Raw genomic sequence first — 11844 nt, 5'->3', positions numbered from 1 at the left:
TTGTCCCGCAGTATTTGCATGTTACACGTGAGACCTTGTATATTCTAACCCAAAGGTTGAAATATTACTTGGTCGGCTCATGTTGGCTAAGTTTTACACTTTTAGCATGTTTGGTATAGTGTGATTTTCATATGTTTCTTATCACCCAAAGGTGAAGGAATTTTAGAAATTCATTGCTATTCTCATGGGTATTTGCAAGATTACATGTGAGGCCTTCTATATTTTAACCCAAAGGTTGAAATATCACTTGGTCGGCTCATGTTCGCTAAAATTTTTGTTTTTAGCATGTTTGGTATGGTATGATTCTCATATATGTATATCCGAGAGTGATGTGTGATTCTCATAATATGATCATGATATAATTGTTTGAATGTCTCATTGTCACTTATGTTGATTTTTGAACTTTTGTTCTCCTTTTAAAATTTCTGCTCGGGCTAATGCTTCGGCTTCCATCCTTGCTCTTTTTGGGGAAAACTATAAAACATGGGCAGATGAAATAAATGCTACACTTGGATTGCTTGATTTTGATGTGGCTCTTAAAGAGCCAAAGCCCGCTGATTTTTCCGCTGCAAGTACACACGAGGAGAAGTTGAAGCATAAAGAATGGGTGACAGCCAACAAGAAAAGTTTAATTATAATGAAAAAGTTCATCTCTGAGTCTATGCGTGACAATGTAGAGATGAAGGACACTGCAGTAGAATATCTTGCAGAGATAAAAGCAGTGTTTGAGTTATCACAAAAGGGGGAGAAAGGAGAACTGATGTCCAAGCTGACTTCATCTACACTTGATGGTATGGAAGTGTTAGAGAATATCTTCTGGAGATGTCTTATATTGCAAATAAATTAAAAGATCTTGGGACAACGATCGATGATGAATTTCTAGTTCATCTTGCTATCAAATCTCTTCCCTTAGAACTTCACTCAATGTGCAAACAAAGGAAAAGACCATGAAAGACCTTATTTCCATATGCGCTCAAGACAAAAGCAACAAGAAAAGGATAAGAATCGAGACTATGAATCTGATTGAACACAACAAGGCATCTGCTAGTGGGTCTCATAAGAACAAACAATTTTCTTCTAAGAAAAACAAGTATCATCCATATAACAAGGAAAAGAAGAACCATGATGAAATTACGTGATATGGAGAAAATATAACCGAACCTGGTTCAAACTTGGTTCAATCCTCGACTCCGGTCGGGACGAAAGGAATCGACTTGCTTCCGAGTGAGCCGGGTCCGGGAGATAGCTTGCTGAGGAAGAAAACTAACTCGATCCAAAGACGCCCTAATCCGATACGATCGGACTAGGTTAAATCAACCTAGAGACGGCTAGCAGCATTTGGCAGTGTCACTCATCGCTATTATATGGATAACTACCATATAACGATCATATTATCAAAGGAGTCATCTACTAGTCCAAACTAGTAGAGATCTATCACTCAACGGATCTATCTATTAAGATCCAACGACTATCCGAAGAAGGCTCAAATACATCCAACGAAGGAGACTCGAAGGTACACTCTATATAAACATCACCTACTCACAAGGTAGGAGAACGGATACAATCTGAATTGTATTCTCGTTATTCATTCCTTAGCTCGTGCTCTAGCAGTGCTGTTTGTGATTAAGTTCATCAACCGACTTAGCCTTCGAGGTGGACTCCCGATCCCAGCGGTTGGGCCACATCTGACATTCGTTTTTGCAGGTCATTCTCAGGAGATCTAAGGGCTGAGCAGATTTTGGGCGCATCATTTGGCGCTGTCTGTGGGAAACGTTTTAGAAAGCCATGGTGACTAGATCATCGGCAGCAGCGGCTAGTGCAGTCCAGCGAGACGCTGGCGTCCAAATTCCCAGAGTAAATAATCCAAATATTCCAGAGGGAAGTCGACCCCATGAAGTGCGGGAAGATGGTGGTCGAGGAGGTAATAATCCTTCGGATCCACTCCAAGATAAACCGAATCAACCGAAACTCCGGATGTTGGAGGTAAGTCGACACTTTGTGTGCTAACCGGACAAGTGGTGGCACCGCAAGCACCCATTCATCGTGATGCAAAAAGACGCGCATTACGGTGGGAGCAGCGATTGATCGATGAACAGAATGTCGGTCAAAGCTTCCAAGAAGGCGATCGGTGGCGAGAAAGAGAACCTAGGAGAACGGGAGAACTTCTTAGGCGGGATGATCAGTTCGAAGGACCGCAAGGAAGTACGACCGATTCAAATACAAGGTTGGGTGCGAGGAGTACAAACTCACTCACCAACCATCGGACATGTTGCTCGAGAGAATGATCGTGTCGTTGGAGATCGGTCAAGCATATATTGGTCAAGAATTGGCCAACATAAATCAAAAGCTCGGACAATTGGCGAGAGGGAGGATAACCGATGATATTTATTCGGTTATTCGAAAAACTCCGTTTGCCAAACCCATAGCCGGATATCAGTTTCCTCACAATTTCCGCTTGCCAACTTTTTCCACATTCGATGGTTCGGGAGATCCCATCGCTCACATCAGTTATTATCAGCAAACTATGGCTGTTGCGGGTAATTTCGATGAAATCCTTTGCAGGGTTTTTGGTTCATCCTTGACGGGAGCAGGCACGAAGTGGTTTTGCAATCTCCCATCGGGAAAGATAGTAGATTTTGAAGAATTGGCGCGCAAATTCATAGGGCGATTCCAAAGCGGAATCCAAATCAAAAAGACCGAGGAGACCTTGTTCACTATCGTACAAGGGAAAAGTGAATCGATTCGGGAATACCCGAAAAGATTTAACAGGGTTACGATGGAGATAGAGAATCTAGATGAGCAAGTGGCTAAAACTGCTTTGTTCAATGGACTCACTAACCGACGACTCTTGGAGTTATTACTTCAAGATATGCCTACCACTTATGTTGAACTGGTGCAAAGATGCCAAAAGCAGGTTGAGGTCACGGAGATCCTAGACGCACGCCAGGGGGATAATAAAGCCTCTACAAAAGAGCAGAAGGCTCCTGAGAAGAAGGCTCCGAGTCGGGAAGCCTCACCAGGCGTGGCGCCAAAGATCTCCCGGTAAAAGTGATTATACTCCATTAAATACTCATCGGGCTGATATTTTAAAAATTATCAAGAAACAGAATATCTTGAAGTGGCCTCCAAAGCTTCCTACCAAGCCTGGGGAGCAGGATTGAGAGAGGTATTGCCGTTTCCACAAGGATTATGGTCATTATACCAATGATTGCAGACATTTAAAAGCAGATATTGAGAGATTGATATCTCAAGGGCATTTGTCCAATTTAGTCGAGGGAAGACAAGCAGAACAGCGAGACACAGGTAACAAAAGGGACCGTTCGGTTAGCCCAGAACAACCGACGGAGGCTCCAAAATCTAAGAAGGGTAAGGAGGTGATTGATGCCACTCGGTCACCCATCCTAACAATATTTGGAGGTCTTGAACCTGAGTTGCTCCGGAAGCTGAAAGCCAAATCCAAGTTTGTTGGAATCGGAGAAACGTAGAAGCATAAAAGGCCGAATGGTGAGGGTTTGATCACCTTCGGCGAGGAAGATGAAAGAGGCGTCTGTTTACCTCATGATGATGCCATAGTCATCAAGGTAGAAATTGCGCGCCGTGAAGTACATAGGGTGTTAGTTGACACCGGGTCAGCTGCAAACCTTTTATCTTATGTAGCTTATCAAAAGCTTAAAGTGGATGAAGACTTGATGGAGCCGTCATCCACGCATCTATATGGCTTTGCAGGATCGTTTGCAATAGCGGAAGGATCAGTACAATTGGACTGTCAATTGGAAGCTTCCCCAAGGAGGCTATCGTTCGGGTAAATTTCTTGGTGGTTCCAGAGCTTCCGAATTACAATGTCATCCTCGGAAGGCCATCCTTATCAAAGTTAGGTGCTATCGTTTCAACAAAGCATCTAAAAGTAAAATTCCCGACAAAGATGGGGATCGGTCAAGTCTCATCGACCAAAGAATCTCTCGACAATGCTATGTAGCATATCTTAAGGATAAGGAAGGCCCAAGAAAGGTAACTCGCATTACCAATAGAAGTACGAGATGATCGAGACGAGGTAGAAATGCAAAGGCCGGAGCCGATAGAAAAGTTGGAACAAGTCTAGCTGTATCCCGATGATGAGAAAGAATTACTTATATCGGGTCTGAGCAGTTGGAAAAATTCAAAAAGGAGTTGAAGTTTTTTCTTCAATAAAACAACGATGTGTTAGCGTGGTCTGCGGACGACATGCCAGGAATTGATCGGCAAGTTGCAGAGCACAAAATTTGGATAGATGCAAAGGTGAAACCAGTTATTCAGAAGAGGAGAAATTTCTCCATAGAAAAGTACCACGACATTCGGGGCGAGGTTGAAAAGTTGAAGAACTCTTGTTTCATTAAACCCATTGAATGCCCAATTTGGTTGGCCAACGTGGTAATGGTCAAAAAGGCGTATGGAAAGTGGAGGATGTGTACAGATTACACAGATCTCAACAAAGCTTGCCCTAAAGATCATACCCGTTGTCCAGGATCGATCTGTTGATAGATGCAACAATAGGATATGAAACACTAAGTTTCATGGATGCATACTCAGGATACAACCAGATCCTCATGAAGAAGGAGGAAGAGAAGTTTACGGCTTTCATGACTGATCGTGAGAGTTTTATTATAAAGTCATGCCGTTTGGCCTGAAAAATGCAAGGGCTACTTATTAGAGGGCCATCAACAAAATCTTTAAAGACTTGATCGGGAAGAATGTGGAAGCGTATGTTGATGATATGTTGGTGAAAAGCACTGCGAGAACAAAGCACATTGAAGATTTAGCAGAAGTATTTTCCCGTACTACGAAAATACAAAATGAAGTCGAATCTCGAAAAGTGTGTCTTCGTAGTATCGTGGGGCAAGTTTTTGGGCTTTATGGTATCACAAAGAGGTATTGAGGCTAACCCAGCCAAAATACAAGCTTTGATTGATATGGAAGCCCCCAAGTCTGTTCGGGATGTGCAATGCTTAGCGGGGAGAGTAGTTGGGTTTAATCGTTTCATCTCACAAATGGGAGAAAAGTGACTACCTTTTTCCAAAGCACTCAAAGACTTGAGGGGCAGTAAGGAGGCAAAAAGGACCGAGGAGTGTTAGAAAGCTTTCGACGATCCGAAGGAAACACCTGGGAAGACCACCGCTATTGTCCCGACCCGAGAAGGGAGAAATTTTACAGCTATATTTAGCGGCATCCCCTTCGCTTCTGTAAGCGCAGTACTCGTTTGGGAAAAAGACAAAAAGCAAGTGGCCAATCTATTATGTCAACCACATACTACTTGACGCGGAGACACGGTACTCACAAATCGAAAAGGTGCTTTGGCTCTTATGATAGCAGCTAGAAAACTACGGCCATACTTTCAGGCTCATCCAATCGAGCTATTTACTACTTTTCCCCTTTGTAAAGTTCTTCGTAAAACCTGATTTGTCCGGAAGAATGGTAGCTTGGTTGGTCAAACTCAGCGAGTTCCAAGTAAGCTTCAAGTCTCGAACGACAATTAAAGCCCAAGCATTAGCCAATTTCTTAGTAGAGACTACTCAGCACCGGTGGAGAAAATTGCCGAACCCACTATCCCAACCATTTGGGAAGTATACGTAGATGGTTCGAGTAATAAGCAAGGAGCAGGAGCTGGAATCCTTCTAAAAAGTCCAGCAAGTTTTATTATTCGATATGCATTAAGATTCGCATTCAAAGCAAGTAACAATGAGGCAGAGTACGAGGCCCTAATAGATGGACTTCGATTGTCAAAAGCATTGGCGATAGCAGACGTGACTATTTTTAGTGATTCATAGCTTCTTGTCAATCAAGTACAAGGGGAGTATGGCGTCAAAGAACCCCGATTACAAAAGTATCAAGAGATTGTGCAAGCATTGCAGAAGAATTCAGAAATCGAAAGTATGTCGATTCCTAGAAAGGAAAATACAATGGCAGATGAGCTATCAAGATTAGCCAATGCCAAAGAAAAGAATTTAGATCCTTTGGTCTACATAGAAGAAGTAACTTTCCCAAGTTATTGGGAAAAGGAAATATCCTATATTGAAGCAGAGCGTTGCTAGATGGATCCGATCGTAGAATATCTAAGAGATGATAAACTGCGCGGAAGATTCGAAAGAAGCAAGATTAATCAAGGTGCGATCAGCACGATTCATTATGCAGAACGGAAGGCTATACAGAAAATGTTATTCCGAACCCCTTTAGAGATGCTTGGGTGCCGAAGGATCGGAATTAGCTCTGGCTGAAGTACATGAAGGAATTTGTGGTGCTCACATGGGCGGTCGGGCCCTGGGCACACAAAATTTTGAGGCTCGGTTTATATTGGCCTAGGCTTCAAGAAAACTGCTATGGAATATGTTCATCGGTGTAGCAATTGCCAAATCCATGCTACAAGTAGCTAAACGCCTAGCTGAAACCTTGACTTCGATTCTAGACCCCATCCCTTCCGCGATGTGGGGAATCAATATCATGGGAAAATTCACCAAGGCGTCGGGCGGAAGGGAATATCTCATAGTGGCGATTGACCTCTTCACCAAATGGGTTGAGGCTAGCGCCCTGGCAACCATCACTGAGCGAAAGGTGGAGAAGTTTGTGCTCGAGTCAATCATATATCGGTTCGGGATGCCAAAAATAATCGTGACCGATCATGGCACTCAATTCGATAACCCACAATTTGAACAATTTTGCGGAACTTATTTGATCGAGCATCGTATGTCATCAATGGCATACCCCCAAAGAAATGGCCAAGTAGAGGTTACAAACCGAACATTACTTGAGGGGATAAAGAGAAGACTTGAAGCTGATAAAGCCTTATGGGTCGAAGAATTGCATAACGTACTGTGGGTCTATCGAACTAAGGTTCGAACACCCACAGGAGAAACTCCTTTTAAACTGGCTTATGGATCTGAAGCATTGGCACCTGTTAAAGTAATGGTTGGAATGCTACGGGAAAGAGAGTTCGAAGAAAAAGCGAACGAACAAGGATTGCTAGATAGCCTTGATTTGTTAGATGAAGTTCGTGCAAAAGCAATAGCGCAAACTCAACATTATCAACGAAGAATAGCATCACATTATAATTCCCGAGTGAAGAATCGTCGATACATAGCAGGAGACTTGGTATTGAGAAATACCTTAGCTTCAGATCCACGCCACCAAAGGAAATTGGACCCTTCATGGGAAGGCCCATATATGGTTATAAAACCGGTCGGTTCGGGATATTATAAGCTAAAGAACATGACAACCCGTAAAAAAGTTGGATCGTTCATGGAATGTTAGGCACCGAAGAAATATTATCCTTGGAGAGATTATCATTTTCATTCATGATATAACAAAATTCAACTCAATCAGTACAATTTTCAGTTTTCAACATACTGCCTTTTGATTGGGGGCATCACACAACACTCAAGATCAGATCCAGTGACAAAATCAGAAGGCATTGATTTAAAACCCATGTGGGACCTTCTACAAGGCATTCGATTAAAACCCGAGTGAGTTCCTTCTCAAACTTATTGAATTTCTCCGGAAATTCTTAAGTAAAGGCATCGGTTTAAAACCCATGTGGGACCTTCTACAAGGCATCGGATTAAAACCCGAGTGAGTTCCTTCTCAAACTTATTGAATTTCTCCGGAAATTCTTAAGTAAAGGCATCGGTTTAAAACTGTGTGGGACCTTCTACAAGGCATCGGGTTAAAACCCGAGTGAGTTTCTTCTCAAAACTTATTGAATTTCTACGGAAATCTCTATGTAAAGGCATTATTTTGAAACAACTAAGACCTACTGGAACAAAGACTCAAGTGACTAACAAAGTTCAAAGATGAAGTTAATTCTTTATTCCTTTAAACGACCAGAAGGGGCCAACCTTTACATCAAATATACATATGAGATAACAAGTGTTGAGATACAATCTTCGTTCGGTCAAAAAGGAAGGTCATCGTCGGTGATCGTCAAGAATTCAAACAAGATCGAAGCAGCTTTGTCGAAGCAACACAGAGTCAAGAAGCAACACAAATTCAAGAAGAAGAAGAAGAAGAACAGAGTCGAGAAAACCAATGTTATCATTTGTTTATTTCCCTCGGGGATTGCAAAGCATTCCCGAGAAAACAAAATCCTCCTCAATTCCATACTCTTTATCCAGCTTTTCCGGAAGAAGCCTGATCTTTGATCAAACCTACATTCAAGGCAAGCTCTTCATAGCTGAATCCTTTAAGAGGAGACAGAGGAGGAGAGTCGTCAAGATGATGCATTATATCCGGATCCGGAGGTGGAAGGTCCATCACATCCTTGGCCCAGTAGGAAGAGGAAGTCCCAACTTTGCAAACACTTCAGGATGACAATTGGAGCGATGGGGAGTCATGTTGAAATAAGGAGTTCTCCTTAGTATCGATTCCCATACCTCGTTCTCACCATCTCGGTATGCCTGCAAGTTATAAGCGTTTAGCATGTCAACAAAAGGCTTACCTACAAATATTTGAAGATGCAAGCCCTGCAAACATCAGTTGAAAGGGACTCGGGCAAAAGGGTAACAGCTTGCCTTTGGGACGTTGGACACAGCTCCGCACTCTTTCACCCCCGTTGAAAGCTTTCCTACTTCCCGCTCCAGCTGCCGGATCTTCTCCTTGGCACCATCCAAATCCGAACGAAGACGCTCGTTCTCGGAATTCTTCTGTCGGGCAATCTCCCAAGTTTGGTTTCCAACATGAGCAATCTCGGCATCTTTGGCTTTGGATTCTTCCCAAAGCCTGGAAAGCTCATCACTCAGTCTACTGAGTCTAAAGGCTTCCTCCACTTGGTTGTGGAAGTTACCAGTAAGACTCCTGCAGCAACTTAAGAGTTAGTCAAGAGCAAAAGAAAAAATCTTCAGAACGAAAGGTAATGAAGAGAAACTTACATCACCAGTGATTTCATAAGTTCCCTATCTGGGACCGTAGAGAGGGCTCTGCTTTCGGCAGGCATTTGAAAAGCAGTGCACCATTCTAGTGCCTTGTCAAAATCTCCTGTCACCAAGTCAGACCTCTTCAACGACTAGGAAGGATGGAACATGTCATCGGCCAGCCGAGGGCGCTTCCTAGTGGCAAAATCCTCGGCCTCCTGGAGAACCTCCTTGGAAGGATTGGAGGAGGATGTCAAACAAGCACTAGAGTTGGGTTTGGAGGTCCGAACGACGACTGAGGGGACCACATCTTCCTTAGAAGCCCGAAGGGTCTTCATAATAGAAGAGGACTCCAGAGTAGTGCCAGCAAGGGTTTCAGCAGTGCGAGCAACGACGGTCACATCCCCCTTAGGAGACTGAACGGTCTCTCTAGGCAAAGGAGGCGTGGGAGAAGCACCAGCAGAAACTGTGGGAATCTGATCTGAAGATTCACCAACAACAATCTCCCCACGTTTAGAAGATTCACCAACTACTTCAGAGGGAACGACCTTCATCAGCACTGGAGCAGTCTTCTTGCAAGATTTCTCCCTAAGATTATCCAAGTTAATTCTTGGAGGCACTGCAAGTGAAAAACAAGCATCATTAGTACGAGAAATCCAACAAAATATAGCAGAAAAGGGAAAACCCTAGATTTTTGTCGAACAGATCAAATAACGAATACCCAGCGGGGAACTTCCGTAATAAGCAAACCCAAAGTATGAATACTATGGAGATTACTCAGGGAGAAGAAGAAGTTCGTGATAAAACTGAATGACAGAGCAAAAGACTTACTGGTTCAAGTTTCGATTGAAGATATTGTTGGAGCACAAGATAGCTTGTGGATAGCGAAGATGGAAATGAAGCCCCCCTTGAGGAACTTAAATAGCCTCAAGGGGTGATGCAACGGTTGAAAACCCAAGTTAATCAAGGGACATGATGGAAGAGACACTTCGAATTCCGAAAAATGCAGGATCAACGGTCAGGGGATAACGGCGCTTCAAATTCGAAACTTGAAGGCTCACCTAGGTTTCCACGTGGAACAATGTGCACTTGATACGAGGATACTGCCAAATACCAACCGTCGCACCAGTATTAAAAAAGAGAGTATTTCCAATTCCTTGGGGAAAACAACTTGTACGCAGATACAAGGAAACGTTTGGGCTTCGTCATAAAGGAGCAGTTGGGAGATAAAGTTCAAAGTATCACAAAAGGTTCGGAAGAATCAAATTGACCGAACGCATCTCTCCTGAATGCATCTCTCTAATGTCCCGAGCGTTCTCTTCAATTAAGGTACAAGTTAATCTACATGATAACTTATCTCATTCTTAAATTTTGTTACGTGAGGGAATAGACAATTCCCTAGGTACGATATGAGAAAGTATTATGACAATCTTTGGAAGAGTTCAAGAAAAAGAAGACAAGTTTGTATTTCATTGTAGAAAACCGTGGGGGGACAACCCTTACAACAACAACAAAAAAAAAAAAAAAAAAAAAAAAAAGAGAGAGAGAGATGGTTTCCTATTGTTCTTTCTCATTGTCGGCCGAAGGATCGTTGTTTGAGGCAGACTTTTGAGTTTCTTCAGAAAGAGGCAACGAATCATCAAGATACTTCTCGAGGTCTGGATCTGCTGGATAAGGATCCTCTTCTTCCAAAATCCAATCGGGGAGAGGTAGCTCAAGCTTCTTGAAGATTTCCTTATGACACACGCTACGAAAGGGAGTTGTGTCAAAGGAAGGTTAGATTCAAGAATCTTTTTCCAAACATCTTTCTACCCCTCTCGATAAGCTTGAAGATTGAAGGAGCCCATCGGATCGGTGAAGGGAATGCTGTTCGAGATACTTCGAATACGGTCCCTCCGAAGATCTTGTGAAAGATGTTCGGGCTTGCTAGGAACTGCCATCTTCTTCAGGCATTCGTTATCTTTGGCCTGAAGCTCGAGGCTCTCACCGAATGCGGTAGCAGCATTTTTCTACTTCTTGGCTTCACATTCGGCAGCAACAGCATGAATGATCGACAAGTCCAGTTCTTTCCTCAAAGAACTCATGGCCTCGTCATTCTCCTCCTTTAACTCTTCGGCTACTTTCTTTAGCCGGTCTACATCAGAATTGGCCTTCGCCAAATTCTCTTCACAAGTCTGCCAAAGCAAGGAGCCGCTGCGAACAACTCGGCTCAATGCCTCCATGTGTTGATAGAAGCTCAACACAAAGCATTCTCGGAAAGGCAGGAAAATTATCGAAATCCCAAGAAAGATTACATAGCAAGTAGTAAAAGCTCAAGAAAAGTAATATCTTGTGGAAAGACGAACGAGAACGTCGTCTTGCAGGGTTTCAAAGGCCTGACGGTCGGCATGCATAAGGCCAAGAGAGCTCCACTTGGCAGCCTTCTCAGGATCCTGTGTGACTCGGTTTGTCCGCGTCAATGACCATTGGGGGACGAAGATCTCCTCGGAATCTTTATTCTTCTTGGATTTCTTCGAGGCGTAAGCATCGACCGAGTCATGCTTCCTTTTGGTTTGGACGAGAGAGGGAATTTCGACCTCTTCCACCATCGGTTTCTTCCCTCTCCCGAAGCCTCAACCACCGGCTTTAGGTTTCTAATACCCTAGTAAGAAGGATCCGGAGGCGGCACGCAGGCCACCTGTCACATCCCCCCAGCCGGTACCCTAACTGGCATACCCGAGGGAGTGATCCACAGCCCAAAAGATCAAGTTTAGGAACGATCATATCCATTTCGCACAATAACATAATCAAAAGCAAGAACAAATCATAATGTTCAAGTAATTTATAATAAAAGTCAAGAAAGGATCTCAAAAGGATCACTATTGAATATCAGAGTGCGGAATAACAAGATACCAAATCAAAAGACAACTGTAGAGTATAGCGGAAATATACCCTACAAACACATGCGAAAGGTAGATCGAAATCTAAATAA

The sequence above is a fragment of the Hakea prostrata genome, chromosome 1 (assembly GCF_041222555.1).
Source record: "Hakea prostrata isolate BN-2017 chromosome 1, UWA_Hpros_2, whole genome shotgun sequence".
Lineage (NCBI taxonomy): Eukaryota > Viridiplantae > Streptophyta > Magnoliopsida > Proteales > Proteaceae > Hakea > Hakea prostrata.
This window is presented reverse-complemented; position numbering follows the sequence as displayed.